The 25,678-nt window shown below is 49.3% G+C and overlaps 1 protein-coding gene and 1 long non-coding RNA gene across 5 annotated transcripts in view; one reads left to right on the forward strand and one right to left on the reverse strand.

Annotated features, from left to right (window-relative positions):
• The window catches only part of AFAP1L2 (actin filament associated protein 1 like 2), a 100,680-nt gene that overhangs the window by 17,393 nt on the left and 57,609 nt on the right, over positions 1-25,678 (forward strand). The gene's annotated exons all lie outside the window — the stretch shown is intronic.
• LOC311591892 lies at positions 10,903-15,396 on the reverse strand. 2 transcript variants are annotated; one of them, XR_014777245.1, is made up of 4 exons: positions 15,313-15,396; positions 14,938-15,110; positions 12,322-12,582; positions 10,903-11,820 (listed from the first exon to the last, which is right to left on the reverse strand). It is a non-coding gene; the product is annotated as an uncharacterized lncRNA (long non-coding RNA). The 2 variants fall into 2 exon arrangements; XR_014777246.1 differs by lacking the exon at positions 15,313-15,396 and having other exon boundaries at positions 14,938-15,305.

The raw sequence follows: 25,678 nt of genomic DNA on the forward strand, positions 1-25,678 counted from the left end.
CCCTGGACATTTTCTGCCCATTACCTTGATTCAGTCCTGGAGACTCCTGAGAGGCAGCGGGAAGACCTTGAACTACCCAGTAACATTCCTCCCTGTTTTACAAGGCTTCTATACCTTCCAGGGTTGGCTAGGTGGGGTTCCCATTGGGAAAGAGTCTCACAACCCTTCATTGGTATTCTTGGCATTGCTTTGCTCAGGGCGAAGCCTCCTGGAATGCAGGGGCTCGCTGTCTGAACTCGGCAGAGCTAAGAATGTTAATAAAAGGCTTCCCCAAGCTTTTCTATCAAAGGCTTTCATCTTATTCCAAGCCAGCAAAATCAGAACTGGGGGCGGGGGTGGGGGTGGGGGAAGGCAAGGGTCCAACATTTAAGGTTGTTGTCTTTATCGTGAGGATAGAGAGGATGGAGGCAGAGACGGCATGAACAGCGCCCAGCCCGCCCAGTAGCATCCTAACTCCAGAGCAGTCTGCCGCCTGGGCTAACTTGATCAACCTTGGCGTGATGGGTCTCTTCAGACAGTTTCACACCTGGGCTGCTGCCAGGATTGCATTTGCTGTCATTGGGGTATCATGTCAGTGGCCATCTTGGTGTTGCCTTAGAATGAGGGAAGATAACCTTGTGTTGCCCAGCTGAAGCAGGGCCCGGAGAGCCTGGCACAACAAGGTAACACCTCTCCGAGGAAGCCCTACTGTGTGCCTGGGTTTCATGTGTGCTGTCATCTACCGATCTCACCAGACTTGTTCTGTCTCTCATGACAGGGAGCATGTACCTAGGGACCTTCCTCCTAGAAGTCTAAGTAAAATCTGGTCCCAGCTGCTGCATTCTACATGGGCACTCTGTCGGCCTGTCACTGTGTGGTGATAGGTGGGTTTCTATAGCCAGTAATCCTGTCTGGTCCCCATGGCTGGTGTCACAGCTTTTAAAATGTGTGTCAACAGGGCGCTCGACACACAGGTAGCCATTCAGTTTGTTCTTAATGATTTCTAGAAGTTTCTGTAAAGTTCTCCATGTGTCTCTTTCAGCTAGGCTGGGAGCTGTTGTGGGTCGCTTCTGACCATGGAGGCTCAGGCCCGCTGTGTGCACATCAAAGGAGAATGAAGGCAAGGCACAGGCAATCCTTGGCTGTGGTGGCCCACCTCAGAGGTGGCAGCAGATTGGCTGTGGTGGCCCACCTCACAGGTGGCAGCCAATTGCATTTGGTACCTAGGGTCCTTTCTTTGGGACAACAGGTAGGTATGAAACTGCGGACTGCTGTGTCCCCGAGATACCTCATGGACTCTGTCTTAGCTGAGGAAGGTGGACGTAGAAATGATGTTCCCACTTGGAATCTAAACTTCACCAAAGGCAGTGCGCAGCCAGCCACACGCCATTCGGCCCCAACAGCTGCCTCTCATTTGTTGGCAAATGTCCTGGGCAATGAATGTCCCTCATCTACACTCACAGCTGGCCTAGATGGAGGGACAATGGCTCTTCTCAGAGAGCCCTCAGCAGACATTTCCAATGAAGTTGGTTCATCACTTGGAGCAGGGTTGAGAGCGCAGACACGGGGCTATTGATTGAGCAAGGAAGGTTCAAGCTGCCATAGCCGGGTCAAGGCAAGCAGGGTTGGTGGCTGATGAAGAGGCCCTAAATGATGAGATCAAATGGCTCTGTCTCTCAGACACCGTCTTCCAGAACCTGACCCTCGAGGGGGAAGGCTCACCCTGGGGACACAGTTCTGAGGCTCTCTGCAGCCACCTGACTGTGGGTCTTGGAGGGTCTAGTCTCCTAGGGCAGCCCTTGCTGCCTGCAGCCTCCACCGTGGTTGAATGAATGATCAAATTGGAACTGACAGATGGGACATCAGGCCAGCACCAGCTCCCGAGGCCCTGACCCCCAGCCTTCTACTTCCTTCTTCCTACACACGGGGTGGGGAGAGGACTATGAGGAAGAGCAGAGCTAGGGCTTCCGGGCAGAGCCAGGAGTTCTCTAGCCTTGAGCCTCAGCCTCTGCAGCCCCCAGGTGAGGAGTCTCAGCCCTCATCTCATTAGACTCTGCTTCCAATCCCTCCCGTCAGCCAGGGAAGAGGAACAGACTGATTTCCAACCTGGTTGGGCCCAACTGAGAAAATTCTTATTTTCTCTTTTTTTTCTTCTTTCTGTTATTTTTTTCCCCTTTTCCTTCAGTAGGAGTTATTTCAAGTGAATTATAACAGCATCAGCAATACTTCAGAGAGCCACGCTGTCTGATAAAGAGCTCAGCGTGGTAACGTCACGGCTGTGATTTGATGCAGACACACCATTGCACTGGTTTTTAGGCCAGGGGCTCATGCTTGCCTCAGGTTATGAGTGAGAAGCAGGAGCTCCCAGGCTGGGAATGCAGACTCCCTCATGTTCTACCCTTGTGATGACACGACAGGGTACGCTTAGCCCTCCGGATAGTTTCCGGTCTCTGTAATAACCCTAGTGACCGCTTCTTCCAGCTCCGCCCCTTTTCCCTTCTCACTATTTCCAGCCCACTGTCTTTGGTATAAGAATTTAGAAAGCCAGAGTGCGATAGAAATAAAGGTGCAAGAGACCCCTGTTTATTCACATTCCTTGGAGTGACGCCCACCTAAGTGCAGGTCTCCCCTTTCCTGTAAGATGGAGCCAACCCAGCGGCCGGTATTAAAGCTGAGAATGTATCCCTGAGCTCATCCCCTGGGGAGCTGCTGGGGTCCTTGCGTTGTTCCATTGTTTGATTTGTTAAGATTTATTTTTATTTGTGTGTGTTTAGAATTTGTACAGATTTGGCTAAGTTGTTCTTATAGGAGGCTGAGGGTGTGCTGTCTTTTATGGAGAGGGGGGTGTCTCACTATGTTGTTCAGCCTCGTCTTGAGCTCCTGGGATCAAGCAAACCTCATCCCCCTGGCACTGCAAGTGTCTTTCATGTCACCCAGTCTGGCTGCGTCTCTGTTTAGTCTCATTAGCTGGTGCCAGCTTCCTCACACCTTCATTAGCAGAGTGTCACCCTCTGTCACCCCTCCCCACCCCAGAGCAGCTGTGTGGTGCCTTTTGTAGGTTAAACTTGGGTTTCTGTCATTCTGTGTTTGTGTGTATGTGTGTTTTCTCTGTTCATATGAGAACATGGCCATTATTTTTTTGGCCAGACAATCTTGTATTTTATGCTGAATTGTTGGTCTTTAGGAATTAATTTTGTAGAAATGTTTTGTAGAAACTAAAGAAATCAACCCTTTGGATTTCCCCCATACTCTTGACTTTAGTCTTGCTTTTATATTTATTTTTGTGAAGTCAATTTTTCCTGAAAATATTTTTTTGTAATTAAACATATCTCCTTTCTGTGCCTTTAGAATTTAATTATACTTAGACAGTCTTCCTCTAGAGTTATGTATTTAAAATGGTCCGTATTTTCCTTTTCTTTAAAGGATAGCTTTATCAATGCCCTTCATAGCTCATTGTTTAAACTAAAAAGCTGGGGGGCTGGAGAGATGACTCAGGGTAAGATCACATACTGCTGTTGGAAAGTTCCCGGCACCCATGTCAGCCAGTCCACAAGCGCCTGTGACTCCAACTTCAAGGGTTCTGACACCTGCTTCGGGACTTCTTGGACACCTGCATTCACATGTACACAAATCCACACAAACCCTCCTAACACACACTATTTAAACATAGACAGGACAATGTTTTCTATTAGTGTATCTACATCTGTGCAAACCCATCCCCAGCCAATCTAGAACACTCTTATTACCTCAGGGAGAAACTCCAGACTTTGTAGTGATTACCTGGCACCCCATCCCCTAAGCAGCTAGATTCCCCTGTTCTGAACTTTGATGTGAATGGCACCACACACACACAGGCACGTGCACACCTGCAGACACACATACACACACACACACACACACACACACACAGAGAGAGAGAGAGAGAGAGAGAGAGAGAGAGAGAGAGAGAGAGAGAGAGAGAGAGAGAACTATCCTACTTCAGTTAGCATTCTGTTTTTGAGGCTCAGTCCAACTTGAAGAAGGCTTAAGACCTGCAAAGTCAGTGCATGGCCTTGGATGCTCCCCACTCTCTAGGGAGACAGGAGGCGAGGAAACTGGCTCACTCCACAGAGAAATCTACATCCTCCAGCTTCATCCAACACTTGGGGCTTAGGGCTGTGGGATTAGGACCGTATCACATGACTACCCTGCACGTGTTTGCTTCTAGGAACAGACCACGTGGAACAGGAACCCTCTAAGGTATTTTGTCTGGGAATAGCAGTACAAATGCAACCCAATGTGCCCCGGCATTCAGAACTTTCTGTAAGGGAGAAGCGTGTCTGTCAGTCTGTCTCTTCATCCCTTCCTTTTCATCCTCGGAGCCCATTTGTAAGGGGACAGACTTCCCCAGCCTGTTAACTGTCTACTGGGTGGTGAGCCACTCCACTGTTTATGGTGCTATGTCAGTATGGGGTGGTTTCTGCTGACTTTTTCTCAGACAGCAGACAACAGAGGACCTCACAGAGGACTTCATTCTCAGTTGTGGCTTCCTCCTGCCTGGTGAGCCTGGGACTCTGTCCCTCAGTAAGGACGAGTGGTGACAAGGGCACTCCTGCAACCCTGGAGACGAGCCTTCTCCTAGAGATGAGTTCTCTTGGCCTTGGCCTCTTGGAGACCAGATCATTTAGTTCCTTGCACCATCATAGGCATGCGTATTCCTGGCAATTTGGAAGTGGCTTGTTTTCAAGAAGAACGTTGCTTCTGGGAGGTATGCTGTTTTCCATGTAAAGTTTGTGACCCACGATCTTGGTGTGCACTCACCACTTCCTGGTCACATTTAAGGGACACATTTAAGAGAATGAAGAAATCCTATCAGGGTGAGCTGCTAAGGTGGCTCAGCAAAGACAGTTGTCACCAAGCCTGGTGACCTGAGTTCAGTCCCTGGGACCCACATGCTAGGAGGAGAGAACTGGCTCCCATTGATTGTCCTCTGAACTATCCACGCACATAACATGCATGCATGCATGCACATACACGCACGCATGCACAGAGTCAATCAGTCAATCTATCAGTCAGTGTAACTGAAAAAGGAAATCTTGGAGCATGTCCTAGGAAGGGCTGTGACTTTAGCATAAGTGTTGCCATCTCCGATGTGGCTCCAGGGATGGACCCGGCTTGTGAGGCGAGGGAGTGAGGAGAAGGCAGCCACACAGAAAGCTGGGATGTGGTGGGCTGGGCTTTCTGGTGGAGAAACCACAGCATGCCAGAAGCTCACCAAGCTTGTTGTGAGTTGAACAGAAAGGCGAGGGTGTTGCTTATAGCAGGTTTAGCTAGTAGGAGCAGTCTTCACGTCATAAGTCCCGGTGGAGGAGAAAGCTACAGTGGACATGTTTGCACACACCGTCAGCATCCACAGGTGCACCAGAGGAGAAAGCTACAGTGGACATGTTTGCACACACCGTCAGCATCCACAGGTGCACCAGAGGAGAAAGCTACAGTGGACATGTTTGCACACACCATCAGCATCCACAGGTACACCAGAGGAGAAAGCTACAGTGGACATGTTTGCACACACCATCAGCATCCACAGGTACACCAGAGGAGAAAGCTACAGTGGACATGTTTGCACACACCATCAGCATCCACAGGTACACCAGAGGAGAAAGCTACAGTGGACATGTTTGCACACACCATCAGCATCCACAGGTGCACCAGAGGAGAAAGCTACAGTGGACGTGTTTGCACGCACCATCAGCATCCACAGGTGCACCGGAGGAAGGCTTTGCCATTCCTTTCAGCCTCACCCCAGGGGTTTCCCCGTGGGTTTTCGGCTGTGATCCTTGGCATGTCGGTGCCCACGTCGATAGCTCACCTTCACTCGGGGCTTCATGCTCAGGCCTTCTTCCACTCCACACTCGCTGTCAACCTTTTCCAGGTTCCACTCAGGCATCTGCATAGGTGTCGGCCAGAAAAGGTGAGGAGGGTGCTCGGCAAAAGCTGCAGCAGCTGAGATAGAGAACTCGCTCCGTTTCCTGTGTCTATACCGAGCTAACGCTTATTCTAGAAGGTACTCAGCATTGAAGCAAGAACAAGGTGTCAGTGCCTGTCTCCTAGGTTCCATGGGTAATGCAAAGAATGCGTCTGCAGGTCCCTTGTGAGAAAGGCAAGCTGTGTGCAGGAGGCAGTGTGCACCCCTGTTCTGCAGACCTCCCCTTGACTTGCATCTGTGCTCTGCAGACCTCCCCTTGACTTGCACCTGTGTTCAGTGGACCTCCCCTTGACTTGCACCTGTGTTCTTCAGACCTTCCCATGACTTGCACCTGTGTTCTGCAGACCTTCCCTTGACTTGTACCTGTGTTCTGCGGACCTCCCCTTGACTTGCACCTGTGCTCTGTAGACCTCCCCTTGACTTGCACCTGTGTTCTGCAGATCTCCCCTTGACTTGCACCTGTGTTCTGCAGATCTCCCCTTGACTTGCACCTGTGTTCTGCAGACCTTTCCTTGACATGCACCTGTGTTCTGCGGACCTCCCTTGACTTGCACCTGTGTTCTGCAGACCTCCCCTTGATTTGCACCTGTGTTCTGCAGATCTCCCCTTGACTTGCACCTGTGTTCTGCAGATCTCCCCTTGACTTGCACCTGTGTTCTGCAGACCTTTCCTTGACATGCACCTGTGTTCTGCGGACCTCCCCTTGACATGCACCTGTGTTCTGCAGACCTCCCCTTGATTTGCACCTGTGTTCTGCACTCTTTTTGCTGTTACCCTCCTTGCCTGAGAGGCTCCCTGGCCGATTGGGGCCCAGGTCATTGCTGGTGGCAGGTGTGAAGGCTCAGAAAACCCATGTTTCTGTTTCTTGAAAAGTGCCTGGAAAAAACGTAGACACAAGATGTACTTGAGCCAGCTACAGATCCCCTCAGCCACACAGAGGACTCCGTTTGACCTGGGACCATCACTCTCACGTTCCCTCCTCAAGAGTTAAAACTGGGCCATTGAAGGTAGCAGTGCACTTCAATACGTCTGTATCGCAGACTGTGGGAAGCTCAGTGCGTCATTGCTGAGGAAAGTGTTTTCCACACTGAGGAAAAGCTGCCCATTCTATACCAGGGGCTGCTCTGCTAAGAACTTGTTTGTGAGTCAAGTGTGGTGGCACATGCCTGTAATCCCAGCACTCAGGAGGCAGAGGCAGCCTGTGAGTTCAAGGCCAGCCTGGTCTACAAAGTGAGTCTGGGATAGCCAAGGCTACACTGAGAAACCTTGTCTCAAAAAAAAAAAAAAAAAAAAAAAAAAAAGAACTTGGCTGTGTTAACACAATACCATTCACAGCTGTGCAAGTTACACTCCCTTGATTAGATACACACCTATAATAAAATCTGAGCAGCACATTCCACCATGGCAGGGAGGGCGAGGAGGCAGGAGTGGGAGGCTGGCACATCACACATTGTATTCACAGTCAGGAAGGAGTGGGGCAGAGCTATAAAAGCTAAGCGCCTCCCACCACTGACCCACTTCCTCCTGCTAGACTCCACCGGAGGCCTTCTCAAACAGCCCCACCAGCTAAGAACCAAGTGCTCAAGCTCACGGGCCTGTGGGGAACGGGTCACATTCAAACCCCAACAGAGGCGGCATACCTGTGAATTAGGAAGTTGCATGGGAAGATATGCTTCATATCTGTGGTGTGGTGTGTGACCTGGACTCCGATGACACCTCTTGGTGATATTTGGAAGCACCACGTTGGGTGCCCTTAGATCCTGCACTGTGTTGGGTAGGCAGGCAGAGGAGCAGCCAAGCTGGGTCCTCCGGGACCCTCCCTTCTGGCCCCCAGCGCGGTGGGTGGTGACTTCCTGGGAGGCCCAAAGCTCCAATGGTTCCTTGCTCTCTTGCTGACTCTGCCTGGGTGGTCTCCTTATTTCTTCCTGCTTCTCTGGTCTTTGCCTGGAGTGTTTTCTATCCCTCGGATGGTGCGAACGCTCTCATCTGTGCTCTTAATTGAGTGTCGACAGTTGCGGGCCTAACAAGGGCCCTGGCTGCCTTATCGGGGGCCTTGATCTGCAGAGTCATCTCAGCCCCTGGGAGTGCGGAGGCAGAGAACCTTGCTTTGTGGTTTTTGAGTTAGGTAACACTGAGGTCTAACTCCAGGGGGATCAAGGAGTGCAGCGGTTCTTCGCTTCTGAGGCACGTGACCAAATGCTCTCTACGTTAGGTGAAAGAACACTGCAATTACAGGATCCAGTGAAGAGGTTTGCTAGCTCGGTGCCACACAGTACCACTTGCTTAGGTATCCGACTTCAGCTCCATTTCTTTTCTTCCTGCTCTCCTAAGCTGTTGCCTGTAGACAGGGCTTCGTATGTGTTCGGATTACACTTGACAGCCTGCCCTTCCTCTACACGCAAGGTGTCCTTCCGCACAGGGCCTGCATCGGCCGTGATGCTCCGTGTTACCGCCAGTGGTGGGGAAGCATGGCATAGAGACGGCCCTTCCCAGGAGAGCTCAGACCAGTAGGGTCCATGGGCGGTTCAGCCACCCTTGAGCAGGTAGCTTTGAGCTAAGCATGGGAAGACGATACACAGCCGTCCATATCAAATTAAGATTTTTAAATACTTCTTAATATTTACACTGGCAGGGAACTGAAATATGGCGTTGTAAAATCACAGTCAACTTCCTTCCTATGTCATAAGGAGAGTTGGCAACCTACAGCCCTGTTGGCTAAGGCCTTCAGCTAACAATGCTTTGTTTTGCTGTTTTTGATTTTTACAAATACAGGAACACTAACTTTGAATTCCAGTTTAGCAAAATGTTATGCCATTAACAAAGTTTTTTTTTCATTGTTTCCAGCAATTAGGAAGGTGAGACAAGAGGGCTGTATGTTCAAGGCTAGCCCCAGCTATCTGATGCATTCCAGGCCAGCCTGGGATACACAGTGATGCTTTACTCTGTCACAGCCATGGCTTCATGGTTAACCTGCATGGTGCAGCTGTCAACCTGCTGTGGAGTCAGGGCCACAGACTTCTCTGTAAAGGACAAACCAGATGGCAAATATTTTAGCATTTGTGGCCATCTGGTCTGAATGACAACTCAGCTCTGGCCGTCAGTGTGTAAGCAGCCACAGGCGCTATGTAAACAAACAGGCATTGTTGTGTTTCAATAAAACTTTATTTAGAGACACTGAGATTTACGTTTAATATCAATTCCATGGTGCACCATTCTCTTTACTTTCTTTCCACACCCCAAAATGTAAAAACCATTTGTGTGACTAGAGGATTAAAGAGAAATGGACTACAGGCTTGGTTTGTGCTAGGGCCCTGAGATAGAATACCTCTCTCACCCCTACCCTAGCAAATGCCTTCCGTGACTAGGTTAGCTCAGGTATGCTTGCGAACCTGGAGGAATGTTCAGGTAATGCCTGGGCTGGGGGCAAATGCACCATAGCCGTGTTCCCTTCAGCCCAGCAGTCGGGGCCCTCCGTGCCTCTCCTACCCACTACGCCTTATTCTCGCCGTCTGTCTAGGAAAGGGTTTCTCCAGGGTGCGACATCAGCCCTGGGCCCCTTCCAGCTCTTTCCAAGGATGGAGACACTGAAACAGCTGTACTCCCCACCCCTTCTAGATTCATCCAGCTCGGGTGAGTTCAGGACTCTGGGAGTGCCTGTGCAAATGCCAAGTAGTTAGACAGAGTGAATCTAGAGTGAACGCTGCTGTTCCCCAAAGCAGTGAGACTGGCTCCCACCAGCCAGGCCCTCAAGGGCTGCTGTTGTTTTAAGTCAGGGGCAGAGAGACTTAGAGACAAGGTACAGTTTTTCTTGTTCATCTGGGTGTCTTAGGAAGATCCTCTAGGGCAGAGAGCTCAGCACATTAGGGACCCTGCTGCCCAGAGTGCCCTGCCTTGATGGCTCTGCGACAGAGGGTCAGCCAGCTGTGCCGTTTGTCTCAGGGAGAAAGTGCCCAGAAACACGTTTTCCCTCTCTGCTTGAATGACCATGTTTCAGACACAGGCGGTTCCAATCTGCAGTTCAGCTGGGATGTTTGGGCCCTGTTGCCTGGGAGACGTGTGGGGTGGGCAGATAAAGGTCTGTGAACAATGCAAAGGCCTCCCAGTCACTGACCACTGAAGCAACAGGGGAGCGACTCTGGGTTATCCAAGCAGGACCTGTATGAGGTGGTTTTGTGGCCGGGATTCCCTGTGTTGCTCCTGGACACTGTACTTCATGAGGACAGGAGCCTACAAAAGCTAGGCAGGCTGTAGTCGTGGGAAGTTGTCTGCACTCAGCATGTGCTGTCACTGTGGGCCTTGGAGATGATGGGGTAGGAGACAGTGTTTGGCAGGTAACTGTGAGTTTGGAGGTCTGGAGGTGGCCAAGATAGCAGCGACAAGGAAGTAGTCTGCTAATGAGCACGTAATTACCCCATGGGGATCGGTCAGAAGACTAAGTGAGGAGCTAGAATTAAAAGGGTTTAAAAAGGATTTGGATGTGGGACAGTAGACAAAGTGCTTGCTGCATAAATCTGAGAACCAGAGTTCAGATCCTCAATCCCAGGTAATGCTGGGTGTAGCAGAGTCTACCTGTGACCCTCGTGCTGGGGCTCTCAGACCAGCAGTCCAGGTTTGAAGAGACTCAGTCTCAAAATAAGTAAAAAATGACATCAAGATGGAGATAAATAGAGTAAGATACCAGAAATATATCTGGCTTCCACGTTCTTCTACACACAGGTGAGCACATATGTGCACACACAGAGATATAGGCACGTACACACATGCACACACACACACACACATAAACACACACACATACACATATACACACATGCACATACGCACATGAGGGGATTTTCCTCATTGACCTGCATTTCTTGTAATGCAAATTTTCCAAAATGCTATAGATTTCTTTAAACAAAAAGATGTATTTCAAAGCACACAGTTCATCTATTTAGTGAAATACTACATAGCCATTAAAAAGGGGGTCATGTTTATTACCTCCAAAGGATATTGACAGGTAAAAACAGCAGATGCAGAGTGCTGTGTGGAGTGTGTGCTTGTTTGTAGCAAGGGCTTCATCTGTATTTTCCTATAGTTATATGTAGAATATTATGCATGAGAAATTCCTGGAAGTACATGCAATCCATCGATAGTAGCTGCTAAGAAAGGGGTTGAGGGGCTGGGTGGGGGAGGGGCACAATCTCAGATGGAAGGGGAACTTCTCAATTGTCTGTATTTACACTGCTCCTTCATATACTAATATGCGTGTATTTCAACCATGTGCAACCGTCTATTTTCCCAACAAAACTTTAAATTCATAAACATAGAAGAAAATACACAAAAGAAGTCATTGAGAAAGTATTTGGCATCTTAAAAGCTTCCGGAGCTGGGCACTGTAGGCCTCTCTGGACATTGAGATACGGAGAATAAAGCAAAAGAAAATACTAGATTATTTCACTCATGGCAACGTCGCCCCTCCTGCCCCACCCAGCCCTGGGCCACTTCCCTCCACCGAGCCATAAATTCTGGTACAAACAATGGCGAATCAGCCGGGAGCTGGGCTTCTGTTGACAGAAGGAAAATCTGGGAGGCCACTGGAATGTATCATGGTGCCCAAAGCTCCTGGGTGAGAAGGGAGGGTTCCCAGGACAAGCGCAGAGCCTGCCAGAGCGATATGTGGAAACCAAGGGAAGTGATGGTGCTGGCCATCCGGAGCGTCTCTACAAAAACAATTCCTGTAGCATCAACCCTCAAGGCCAGAGAGAAACTTTGATTTGGAACAACCTGGTGGGGAATCCTGCTGTTACATCCAGGTGAAGAAGAAGTGAGGTCTTTTGTTGCATGGTCTCCATGTGCTGTCACTTGCTGAGGGGAAGGCATTGCTGTGGCTCCTGTGAGAGAGGCATTTGGTTGTATGTCTGCTGATAAAATGTGGTAGGGTTCATCTGTATTACCCACATACCAGGAGTCAGCTTAATTCACTAGGCTTATGAGCTATGAAGGGATTTTCACACACACACACACACACACACACACACACACACACACACACACACTTCCCCCTGCTCTTGTAGTGTTTTTTTAAAATGCAGCAAACAGAGAGGTTTCCATTGGCTAAATTGTGACCTTGCTCCATCACCTTTTCCCTGGTCTAGGCTGATGAAGGCCTTTGACCTCCCGGCCTGGTGTTCCTTTAGAATCAACCTTTGCTCCCACCCACCAGATGCCAGCATCCTGAGACTTGCTGCTCCTGCTGAACTGTATTTTTTCTTTTCCAAGTTGGCTGCCAAGTCCTGACTAACTTGACTCCACTCCCTTGCTCAGCACAAACCTACCTGACCCCCCTCCCTTCAGATCTGACCGTGTCCACAACCAGATTGAGGAAAGCTCACACTCAGTCCCAGCCAATGGCTGGACGTGGAGAAGTCTCTCTATGGATGGCGCAGAAGGTACAGCAGGTGCCAGCCCATCACAAGGAGGCGTACGTAGCATTCCCGTAGTCCCCAGCTATGTTTCTCGGCCATTAGAAATGTCCAGTTGAGTGCCACATCACCTCGCTGCTCCCTGAGTCCTGCTGGCTGGAGGAGGCGTTCGGAGGAGGCAGAGCTGGGCTGGACTTTCATATATGGGGTGATGACGCAGGGGCAAGGAAGCTTCCCAGATGAGGGAAAGTGATTAAAGACAAAATGAAAACTACTCTGGGGTTGCTTCTGTCTAACTTGCGCTGACCCCCCCCCCCCAATGGTAAGACATACAAGGGTGCACTCAGTTTTCTTTCCAACAGTTTCCCTCCCAACTGTTGTTAAAAGCAAGCTTCAGACCAAGCACAGCTGCACCCCAACTATTTCTTAGCAAACAGGGTCAAGGGTAGTAACCTTACCGTTTATTTTCAAACCTAGGGGAGGCCCAGCTCTTTGTCACTTAGCTGTTCTGTCCTACAAGTATTTCCCTTAAGGTGTGTGTCAGAAAGGGCTGGTGACATTGCTTAAATCCAGTTGGATCAAGCAAGAGACTCTTCTAGTGTGAGTTCAACATGCTACTTGCTGCTTATGACCAATGTCTTGTCCCCCTCCCTCCCTCCCTCCCCCTCTCTCTCTGGTGTAGCCTTGGCTGTCCTGGACTTGCTCTGTAGACCAGGCTAGCCTTCAACCTAGAGATCTGCCTGCCTCTGCCTCCCGAGTGCTGGGATGATGGGTGTGCGCCACCGCACCTGGCTGGTTATGGCCAATGTAAGCATCTAGAGCTTCAGGGACATGTTTGTAGGCTACTGTAGTACTTATATATACTGTATTTTAAATGATGCCTTAGAAATGGGGACGAGGTGAACCCAAATGGTGCAGTTTTGCTTCCACGGAAGCTACTGATGGTTTGCCTGGTTCATTTTGCCATACTGCTTGGTGTATGTGTGGAAATTTTTATAATAAAGTCATGTTAGGCATCAAGAGTGAAGTTTTTCACACCCAGACAAGAAAGCGGTTGTCATGGGCACGCCTACAGTCACATCCTTAGCATCCTATAATCATTTTTCATGAATGCTAAGTTCTAACCTTGCCCTGTGTGTTCTAGCTTTAGCAGCCACTGGTTATAGAGAAGCTCACTCCTCTGAGGGCGGGGCTGGTTTTTTCTCCCCTAAGCTTTATTGAGGCACAATTGACAAAGACTGTATATGATGCACATGTGCGTTACGATTATTATAGTCAAGCTTGTCAGTGTATTGTCATCATCTCACATAGTTGATCTGAGTGTGTGTGCATGTGAGTGTATGAATGTGTGTGAGCACTTGTGTGTATGACTGTATATGAAGATGTGTGTGAGTGATGAATGTATGTGACTGCATGTATATATGAGTGTGTGTGAGTATGTGTGAGTATTGTGACAGTGTGGTTTATGAGTGTGTGTGTATGACTGTGAATAGTGTGTTTGAGTATGTGTGTGAGTGTGTGTATATGTATGAGTATGTGTATGAGTATGTGTGAGAGTGTGTGTGTAAGAGTGTGTATTAGTATGTGTGAGAGTGTGTGTGTAAGAGTGTGTATTAGTATGTGTATGAGTATGTGTGAGAGTGTGTGTGTGAGAGTGTGTGTGTAAGAGTGTGTATTAGTATGTGTATGAGTATGTGTGAGAGTGTGTGTGTAAGAGTGTGTATTAGTATGTGTGAGAGTGTGTGTGTAAGAGTGTGTATTAGTATGTGTATGAGTATGTGTGAGAGTGTGTGTGTGAGAGTGTGTGTGTAAGAGTGTGTATTAGTATGTGTATGAGTATGTGTGAGAGTGTGTGTGAGAGAGTGTGTGTGTAAGAGTGTGTGTGTATGAGTGTGTATTAGTATGTGTTTGAGTATGTGTGAGAGTGTGTGTGTGTATCAGTGTAAGAGTGTGTGTGTATGAGTATGTGTAAAGTGAGTGTGTATGAGTGTGTGTAAAAGTGTGTACGTGAGAGTGAATGACTGTGTGAATGTGTGAGTATGTATGACCGTGTGGGTGTGTGTGTGCAGTGAGAGCACCTGTGTCCTAGTAACCTTTAAGGATACAGTGTCTGCTGACTGTCATCTCCTTGGATTCCCTGGGGATGGAACCTACAGGCTGTTGTGAGCCCCTGGCTTGGGTGCTGGGAACTGAAGGGCGCTCTGCAGGCGTGGTGCGTGCTCTGCAGGGGCGGTGCGTGCTCTGCAGGCGTGGTGCGTGCTCTGCAGGCGTGGTGCGTGCTCTGCAGGCGTGGTGCGTGCTCTGCAGGCGCGGTGCGTGCTCTCCAGCCCCGTTACCTGTTTTATAACTGGAAGTCTGAACCTTTTGCTACAGCCCCATGTCCCCCAACCCCTACCCTTGCCAGACCCCACCAAGCCTTTCGCCCCATAAGTGAAGTCTTGCAGTGTTTGTCGTTCCGTGTCAGGCTCATGTCACTGACGCGTCTCCTGGGTCTGTCCATGTGGCTTCCCTTTCCACGGCTGACTGATGTCGCACTGCGTGTGTGCGACATTTACCTGTATGTTTACTGGCCCTGCATTCGCTCACCTGCTCTGGGGAGTAGGAAGGCATTACATGACCTCACTCTTCACTGTCACTTGTGGATTTTCGATCCGGCTGATTCACGCTGCTGACTCTGCTCCCGGTGTGTGCCCGGTGTGTGCCCATGTGCCGGGGCCATGGTCAACGGCGCAGGCCCTGCTGCAGCCTGGCCTGTGAGGCTGGGAGGAGAACCAGAGTTTCTGTTTGTATTCAGTCTGTGTGCGTTCCCACAGCCATCAGCTGCTGCCGTTGATGTTGCAACACACTGTCCCACAGTTAGAAAGGGGTGGAGAGCAGCCTTTCCTCCCACTCCCTCTGCCCGCCTCCCTCTCCTTGCCAAGGAGCCCGGGAAGCCTTTGGAATAACCCGAAATAAACTCACAAGTTCCAGCAGAGCCTTCATTCCTCTCTCACGGCAGTTAAGGCAGTTAACTGTGATTGCTGGGGGGGGGGGGGGCGGGGGGGGCGGGGCTCTAACCTAGCCCCTTGGCCTCAGTTATCAGCTCCAGCTTCAGGTACTCGGCTTCTGATTGGTCAGTTCATATTGCTTTCCGTGTACCTCTTGCCCACAGCAACATCCTGTCCCTTCAGTGTTGGAGTGTTAGGCTGTTCCATGTGAAGGAGGGGAAGGGTGTGCCACGGGCAGCCCCTGGAAACGCTGGATAATGCCCCACCCAGGGCAGTTCAGAGATGGGATGCACTGCACCCCTGTATTCATTTAGGGATGGAATGCACCCCTGTATTCACCCTCTGCTGTAAGGCCTCAGAACACACGAGACTGACCCAATGTGTATGTCTGTCTGTACATATCGATGCGTTCTGTCCTGGCATAGGCAGGGTGTTCCCAGAAGGCTCTTTGTCCTCCCTTCTGTCAGGAAGGCTCCTGTTACACAGAGAGATGGGACTTTGCCCAGAGCTTTGCTTTCTTTTTGGCTCAGCCAGTAAGTGATGTGTGGGCTGTCACCTCCCACGCATTTGGGGCCTTATTCATGGGTGTGGTGTGGCCTAGCCATCTTGGCGGAGGAGCTTGGCCTTAACTAGTTGTTAATATGGGAAAGCATCAGGGGAGCCTTGGTCTGCCTAATGAGGGGAATTCCTCTTGCCTCTTGGTATCAGGAAAAAGCCTGTCACTCTCAAGGAGCTGGTAGGCAGCTTTTTTTTTTTTAAATCAGAGAAGAATTCCTTCCCCTCTGTTGCTTTCCTGCTGTGATAGCCTTCCAAAGTAGAGCACAATTTCATATTCTTTATCCTTTTCTTGGCTAGGTTTTTGGTTCCCTGTCCTATTGGCAATCTTTTAGGAAGTATACACACTGGATACCAACCAGTGGCCTGATCGGAGAGTGCTGGAACAGTCCTGCTCTGTGGCTCTTCTCTGCCCCTTGGCTTCGAGGACTCTGCACAGCTTTACCTTTTGGCATCTTCTGTCATTGATGTCCTCTTGACAGAGTCTCTGCCAGGCTTGCCTGGATACAGCCAGGCCTGCCTCAGTTATCTATTGCACAAGTGTTCAAGAATCTTCCCTTCTGACGAGAACTAAGACAAGTGGCACTTCCCTCTAGTGAGTGGACCTGCCCCTTAAAGGTGTCCCCTGGACACGCACTGTGTCTCAGCCCCGAAGGCACAGTAACAAGTTCATGATGAAAAGCTGGACGATCAAGGATGGTCCAGGACAGACCGGCCTTTGGCTGATTACTATCGGGGTTTCAATAGACGTGAGCTGGGGAGGTGCACTTGAGGCCTGTGAGTCTTGAGGGGATCACAGCTGAGCATGGGGGGTCCAGCTCACCAGACGGCGAGAAGCCACCCAGGGGAAGAGTTATGTTTCTCAAATGGAACCCTGCATAGTATCTGTTTCTGTATGAGATCTCCACACAGATCCTGCATTTTAGATTCCCATATTTCCTTCTGCTGTATTCTGGATCCACTGGGTGGTTGGCTTGTGAGCGAGGACCCGGTGGGTCGGGTTTCTATTGGTACTGTTGCCAATCCTGCATTTCCCGGATAGGCCACAAGGCTCGGGACTTCCTGAGGAAGGAAGAAGGCATGAGGCATCCCAGACACTTCTGCATGTTTTGTCTGTCCAGGACCGAACTGAGCGGTACTTGGAGAACTTAGCTGCTTTCTCTGCCAACCTGATCATGACTTAGTGAGTGTGTATGCTGACAGGCAGAGAGCCCGAGGCAGGCTGCTGGCCTTGTAGAGTAGGCCTCCTGAGGACTTGTGGCGGGATTGGTGGCTCCCCAGCAGCCTTGGCCAGAGAGTTGTGAACTTGAGCTGTGGCCGAGAGGACACAAAGAGAAGTCCCAGAGTGCTGGTCAGCTTCCATCCGCTCTGTGGTGACCACACCCCCCCGGCCAGCTAGGGCTAAACTCTATGGCTTTCTTGTTGATTCTCTGCGCTAAGTCATCGTGACTTCTCGTGGCCAACTGGATGGTTTAGCCTGGGGAGCCACGGCTCTAGCCTGGTCTCACGTTTTCATCATGTGTTTGTCTGGCATGCACACTTCCCTCTCTGCCCTTCTCTTTCCACCTCTTGGAGCTCCCTTTGGCTATCTTCATTTCTTCAGACAGTCGTTCAGTTTTCCTTCCCCCACACCCTGACCCTTCACCACACCCCCTTGCACTAGGAAGTACCATCATGTGATGGGACAGCTAACTAACCTGTGGAGCAGTGAGTCAGTTCTTTCTTCAGGGTTATGGATTCTCCGATGACAGGACTCAATTTACCCTCCTGGTTTTGTTTTCTTTGAAAATGCCCTTCAAAATACCTACTTCTATTTGTCCATCCATCCATCCATCCATCCATCCATCCATTCATTCGACAAATTGGCATTGGGTAGGAGCAGTGTAGACGCAGCACCATGACTGTCACAAAGGATGGTTGACATCTCATGACACTGATGCATGATGGGAGTGGAGAGGACAGGCAGGAGAACAGTGTTGGCCTCCACCAGGCCTTGACTGGGATTCAGGCTGAAGTGGGGAATTCCTGGTCACCTGCTACCAAAGCACAACTGTCACCGATTGCTTGGACTTAACCACTTCTCTGAGCCAGTGGCTTCGCACACTGCAGTCCTGTCTTGTCACTTGAATCGTCAGTGTCGCTGAGATCCCGAGGGCACAGTCTGATTTAGTCAGCATAGGCAGAAGCAGAAGGCTGCAGAGAGATCCCTACTCAGACCCGTTGTGGCCAGTGTGGTACATCAGCTCAGCCTCTTGTAGCTGAGGAAGGGCCTTGCTCTGAGCTGGGGGTATCAGTGAGCGGTTCTCACATATGTTTGGCTTTCATGTGCCTTGTTGTGGATTTAGTTGCAACGACACAAAAATTATTTTCAAGTCCTGACCCTTGGAATGTGGTTTTACTTTGGAAACAAAGCCTTTGCAGATATATTCAAGATTGTGTCATTCTGCATGAGGGTAGGCCCTTATTCGGTGACTGGTATCTTTAGAAGAAACATACAAGGCACAGAAACATACAAGGAAAACACCCCATGACAACAGGTAGAGTAGAGGGCTAAGGCTATAAGCCCAGGCATGCTGGGAATCATCAGTTATCACCAGAGGCAGGCAGGGAATGGTCCTTCCCCAAAGGCTTCAGAGGGGACACGGCCCTGCTGACATAATTTTTTGTACTTGCAACCTGCAGTGCCAGAAGAGAGTAAGCTTCCATTGTGTTAAGCTGCAAGCTCTGCCTTGCTGTGGAGGCCTTGGGGAGGACACCATTTACATCAGTAGTGACTGCCAGGCCCCTCCCACAGCCAAGCAGCATCAGCAGGCTAGTGACCAATCCTCCTCAGCTGTCACAGCTGTGCTGCAGCAAAGCAGTGGCCAGCCCTGGAGAATGTCCGCCTGGGAAAAGGGACTAGAACAGTAACTGTAAGTGACATCTTGGCTGTCCTCTCTGTGGCCTTTAGGTAGCCCTCAGTGGCAGCTGCTTCTGAGGATGTCTTTGTGATATGTCAGCAACACTACCAGAGCCTGTGGGGACAGCGCTAGCTTTGGTGCCCTGGCAGTCTGTTCTGAGCCACCTCAGTACTGTGCAAAGGCCTGTATTTCTTCAAACACCTCTGTTTCCAAATCTGTAACATGGTTGTATCACTGCCTTTGGTGTGTGTGTGTGTGTGTGTGTGTGTGTGCGCGCGCGCACGTGTGCATGCGTGCTTGTTTTGATGGTGAAGCGAATACAGTGTGAGAAGAGTGCCTAGACACAGCAGGCTGTGCTACCACAGCCCTGTTCCCTCCATGGTATGAACAGAACAGGGTGAATTCTGGGAGACAAAGGCAGGTGGATGTTCATGGACGAGAACAGTGAACCTGGCCAGAGATCTGGGGGTTTGATTTTAGTTCAATTTATAACCTCAGTATCCTTAGGAAACGCTCAGTACTCGGGGTCTTTTACTCTAAGACTGGATAATGACTCTTTCTTAAAGTTGTCAACGCTGGGCTGGGGAGTTTGTGCAGTTAAAGTGTTTACCTTACAAACAAGGAGCCTGGAGCCTGATCCCCTAGAACCCACATGAAAACCACACACATGTGGCACATGTGTGGAACCCCTGTGCTGGGAGGTGAGCATTCCTGGGGCACTCTAGCCAGCTAGCCCATCTCAGTCAGTGAGTTCCAGATTCGGGAGAAACCTCGTCTCAAAAGATGAAGTAGAGAGTGATCTCTGGCCTCCACCTGCCCATACAGATGTGAACACACACTCACATGGGCACATATCCACACACATGTACATATGTGCACACATGCTTGCACATACATGTGCACGCCTACAGATCTTATTACTCAGAAGGTTGAGGCAAGATATTTGCTTGAGCTCAGGACTTTGGAACCATCTCGGGCAATATAATGAGACCCCTGCATTAGAACACAAAAACTGTTTACAGAGCGCCACATGTCACCTAGGGGGTTCAATGAGAGCTGGGTAGAGCTTTAACAGAAAATCAAGGAGCTCCTCACCAGAGAGAGGGACTCATTTGCCTCCCTGTGGGCCCAGGAGGCTGGTCTTGTGTAACAGTGAAGCACATGTCGCTATCACCCAGGCTATACCAAGCATGGATGGGAGGCCAGGAGCTTGAAAACTTTTTTTTAAAAAATCAGAGTTTTGTCTTTTTTTTTTTTTTTTTTTTTTTTAGACATGGTCTCTATGTTTGAGGCCAGCCTGGCCTCAAACACACAACCTTGCTGCCTTAGCCTCCTGAGGGGCTGGTAGAATGGAGGCGTGCTTCGTCGGGCTTGCTTCCAAATTAATTTCTCAATCCACGTGCCATCCAAGCTTTGCTTCATCCTGCCCCACAAAGCTACTGTGTGTCCCCAGCCTGCCGCTCTGGGTCCAGGGCCGACTTCTACAATATGGCCCGAATGTGTGACAGGCACAGTTCCTGCTGCCACCACATGAGAGACACAACCGGAGCAGGCCAGAGCAAGGTCCTCTGCGCGGGGCTCTGAGCAGCTGCCCCGTGACACCTGTTAGGTTCCCTGGCCTACTCTCTTACTCAGTATTCTATGAGAGATGTTACTGATCATGGCAAAAATGGAGGGCTGCCCCTAGCCAGGATTCTGCAATCCCTGGCTGATCTTAAACCCAATCAAATTGTTGTAATCAGGTGAAAAATATACCCTTCTAACCAGGTTAGACTTAGAAAAGCCCTTTCTAGGAGAGCTCTGTATTTTCCTAAAGTTATGTGCTTCTATCCTTGTCCTGTAAGTCTGGGTTGGGGGGCGTGAAGGTTGGTTTCCTGGGGCTGCACAACTAAGTACCACAATGATTTATACAGCAACATGTATCTTTGCACAGTCCTGGAGACCAGCGGCCCAAAGTGTAGGTGTCATCACGGCCAGGCTGTGAGCTGAGGAAGGAGGCGCGTCTCCTCACCTCTCCCAGATGTTGTAAGGAGTCTGGAGCGGTCTGGAGGACATGCTGTTTCCTCCTCTCTTCTGAGGAAGCTAAGCCTTGGATCTAGGATGTTGCCACTCATCTGCAAAGACTCAATTCCAAATGGGCCACCTTTGCAGTGCCAGTGAGGACTTGGATACACCATTTGAGCTGAAGAGACTATAATAAGCTGAGCATGACATGGCACTTACAGAGCTGTGCTTTGGGTGTGGTGGTTTTTCATAGCTTATTTCATTTATTCCTTACACAAGCCCTGTGAAGTAGATATGACCTTCCCACTTTCCTTTTCATGGGAAAACTAAGGTTCAGGGGAATTGTAAAGCCTGGTGCACACAGACTCCCCAACAGCCTTATCTACCACACTGGGTCACCGTTTGCCACCAGAAAGAAAAATAAATGTGTCTGGGGAAATGACTCCACTAGTAGAGCAGTAGAAGACTTGAGTTTAGCTCCTAAAACTCAATTTTAAAAAGAGAGAAAAGCTCAGTGGTGGTGGTGGACGCTTTTATTCCCAACACTCGGGAGGCAGAGACAGGTGGATTTCTGTGAGTGAGTTTGAGGCCAGCCTGATCTACAGAGTGAGTTCCAGGACAGCCAAGGCTACATAGAGATACCCTGTCTTGAAAGAGGAGAGAGGGGCAGAGTGGGGGCGGGGGAAGAAGAAGGAGGAGGAGGAGGAGGAGGAGGAGGAGGAGGAAGAGAAGGAGGAGGAAGAGGAAGAGGAGGAGGAGGAGAAGAGGAGGAGCAGCAGCTTGGCAGCACACATTTGCATTTGCAGTCCTGTTGTCAGGAAGATGGAGACAGAGCCATCCCTGGGGCTCCCTTGCCAGCCAGCCTAGCTTGGCTTGTTCCAAGCAAAGTGAGAAAGTGAGCACATGGTGGCTGGTGTCTATGGTTATGTTGCCTTTTTCCACAGCAAGAGAACTGACAGCCATAAGTGATATAAACTTCAGGAAGACTGCATACGTTTCACCTAGTGACGAGATCTGCGTTTCTAACTTGGGCTAAGTGGTCATAAACACTTAGCAAAGACATGAGCAAATGAGGAAACAATGGTGTCACGGCTAGCTGAGACAGCGCCATTATGGAGTGCGACTTCTTAGTTGTCTCATGATGTCATGGTTTACATATTATAGGACAGAACTTCTTAGTTGTCAGAGAGGAATTGAGGCAGTCCTATCACTCACAGAATTGGTTTAGAGTTTTCACAGCCTCTGTCCCAATTTTATGTCATGTTGTCTTGAGTGAATCTGTCTCTAGACTTAGAGCTTAATATTTAGCCAAAGATGTCCTTTAGACTGGGAGCCTATCCTGAGGACCAGTGTTGAGCCTAGGCGTACTTTCTTCAGATATCTCATTGATATTTCTAGACCGAGATTGGTTAAGGTGTCACAGCAGCTGTGCAGAGCTCCACACCTCCTTTGACAGAATCTTGACACTATTTCCTGTCCATGTTCACGTCCTGACTCCTATGGCTTCACCGGAAGTGAGTACCTGTAAGTGAGGGAGCTCATCCTACCAACGCTTGCGTTTTGCTTGTGGAGAAAACAACAACAACAAAAATACCCACAGTTGTGAGAACTTCCCGGTCTCGGCATGTGAGTGACTGGGTCTGCAGACATGTGGGCTGTGCTTGTTGTCTTAGTCAGTGTCTATTGCTGTGAGGAGACACCATGACCATGACAACTGTTATGAAAGCAAGCATTTAACTGGTGCTGGCTCACAGGCTCGGAGGTTTTGGCCATTATCGTCATGGTGGGAAGCGTGGCAGCATTCAGGCAGTCATGGTGCTGGAGAAAGACAGCAGGCAGTAGAAAGACAGAGACTCTGGACCTGGAACAGACTTTGTGAAACCTCAAAGCCCACCCCCAGTGATGCACTTTTTCCAACGAGGCCACACTTCCTAATCCCTTCGAATAATACCACTCTCTGGTGACCAAGTGTTTGACTCTATGGGGGCTGGTCTCATCTAAACCACCACAGGCGCCAGGAGCTCTTGGGTTTCAGGAGAGTGGGCGTAGCCGTGTGGATGTTTTCACCTTTGTCTAAGTATATTTCACGGTGAACAGTGCACCTCCTTATTGTGAAAGCCCCGTCTTTGTCAGGATTCCCCAGAAGACAAGAGCCAATAGGGTATCTGTCTCTCTAGAGCGATCTCCATCTATCAAGATCTCACTACATTGAGGAAAGAAAAAGTAAGGGGCCTGTGATCGCAGACACTGAGAAATGACAAAATCTGTGGCTGTCAAGTTGGAGTCTCAGGTGGGTCAGCGGGACCCAGTGAGACCCTCACTTCTGTGTGGGGTCCGATGGCTTGAGAGCCAGGAAAGCTACTGCCCAAACTTGCAGAAAAACAAAAGAAAACAAAGAGACAACAACAACAACGTTGTCTTTCAAGACCTAAGAAGTCCAGGATTCCACTTTAAGCCCAAAGACAGGAGAAGGTGGATGTCTCAGCCAGGATGCTGGGCAGGAGGAGCTCCTGTTAATTCAGGTTTTTGGTGGGTTGGAGGGGAGTCAGTCCCCCCAGGGAGGAGAATCCCCTCTACAAATCCACTTGTTTAAATATAATCTCATCCAGATATGGTCACCAAGACAGTTGACCAACTGTCTGGGAACCACATAGCTCAGCCAAGTTGATACACACCCTCAGCGACCGTGCTTTCTCTGTGGCAAGACTTCTTTGCTCCTAGCTGGTAAAACTGCAGGTCAGGTCAGGTGTGTGACTTCGGTGCTCCTGGTGGAGCTGTGCTCAGTTCTGCAGGGTTTGAGAGGCCAAGACACACATCTAAACAACAGCTTTAGCAATGGGATGCCTTCTTTTGAGGTTCCATTGGCTTCCTTTGCCTCTGGCCCTGACCGTGTTGGTGTAATTTTTTAATAGGTGAAAAACAAGATGGGTGAGATAATTACAATGCAGCAAAAGCCGCCTGGGGTCCTTTGATCTTGCATACACTACCTAAGCCAAGCTGGCACTTGTTTGAAACCCATTCCTAATAGCCAGAGGAAGGCTGTCATAAAACGCTGAGCCCTGGCCGATCTTAACCTCTCCGCAGCAGCTGTAACTTGTGTAGACACTAAACTATGCAGGCTGGGCATGGGCAGGGGAGGTGGGTTCATTTCCAGACGCCTACATGAGTCAGCAGTGGTACCAGTCTGTGGAGTTGTTCAGCCTCCTCCCTGCCCACCGTCCTCCCTTAGTCGCTATGTGGAGAGACACAGTTGTGCTAACACGTGGGACCCACACAATACATTCGAATGGTGAATTATTTTATTAGAGAATTTTTTAAAAAGTCAGTTAGTCTTTGTAATACCAAAAGTCATCTTAAACCCGGTGTTGGCCAATTCACCAGGTATTTTAACAACTCAATGTCATACACCAGATACCTTAATGATGACGATGGTCTCCACATCTGTCTTAACAACGGTGATCTCCACACCTGTCTTAACGATGGTAGTCTCCACATCTGCAGCGCTCTGTCTTTCTCTGGTTGCCTTCATTGTTTTGTTCTTCTCGGAGGGTTGAGCTCATCAGTTGCAATTATGGTTTGGATTGAAATGGGCAAGCAGAATTGTTCTGCATTTTCATTACAGATCTAAGCAAACAGCAACCCTTTAGATATGCCTACACCCCCCCCCCCACACACACACACAGCAGCACTATTTCAAATCACAGTGGATCACTGTATTTCCCATTTTACTCTTTGTACCTGGAGGAAGACTTGACAGGGGAGGACAGCCGAAGCCGTGTGGGAGGAGTCGGAGTGATCTGAATTCAGGTCTGCTTTACTGGTTCATGACTTTGGAAAAGTGACCTAACCTGGGCCTGTTTCTTTTCTTTTTTATTTTTATTTTATTAATTTATTCATATTACATCTCAATGGTTATCTCATCCCTTGTATCCTCCCATTCCTCCCTCCCTCCCATCTGGGCCTATTTCTTTATCTAAGAGATGAATATACATACATGCATACATACACATACATACATTCACATACATATATACTATATAATAAACATATATATAGGCTTATTGAGAGCCTGAGCTAAGTGAGAGAACCTCTGTCATCATTTGGCTGGTTATTACTGTTACTGCTTTGTTTGTTTGAGATGAGTTTTTACTGCCGAGTCCAGGCTGGCCTCGAACTCCTTACTGTCTCTACCCTAGATGGTATTGTAGTGTCTGCCACCACACCTGCCCTGACCTTGTTAATAACAGGAGCAAGTTTTCCCTTATGAGTTGGTTCTTCTCTTTCTTTAGCTGTCTTATTGTTATTTGCATTATTCACTTATAATTGTATTTTTCTTGTTTCAGTAGAAAATTGCTCAACATAAACGTGCTCTTGTTTGTTTGCTTTACTTAGGACAGGTCACATCTAGAAGAGTGAAAGGCAGAAGGATTTCCTTTGTTCCTTGGTTTTGTGGCTCTGTTTTTGGGCACTCAGGTTTGGGCTAGTGAGATGGCTCAGTGGGGAGAGGCACTTGCCCTGAGTGCCTAACAGACATGAGTGCTGTGCTGTGAGGGCGGAAGGAGACAGCTGGCTCCACAGATGTCTTTTGATCTCCACACAGGGTCCATAGCACATGCACACACACACAGGCACACATAGGCACACATGTACACACACAGGCACACACACGGGCCCCCACATGGACACATACATGGGCACAGACACGGGCACACATAGGCACACATGCATACATAGTATATGTACACATAGGCACATGCAGACATACACACACAGGTACACACACACACACACACATAGAGACTTGCAGACACACATGTACATGCACGAGTGCACAGACACACACAGATGTACACACACACTCACGTACTCATTCACACACAC

The sequence above is a fragment of the Acomys minous genome (genome assembly GCF_964271855.1).
Source record: "Acomys minous genome assembly, chromosome: 2".
Taxonomy (NCBI): Eukaryota; Metazoa; Chordata; class Mammalia; order Rodentia; family Muridae; genus Acomys; species Acomys minous.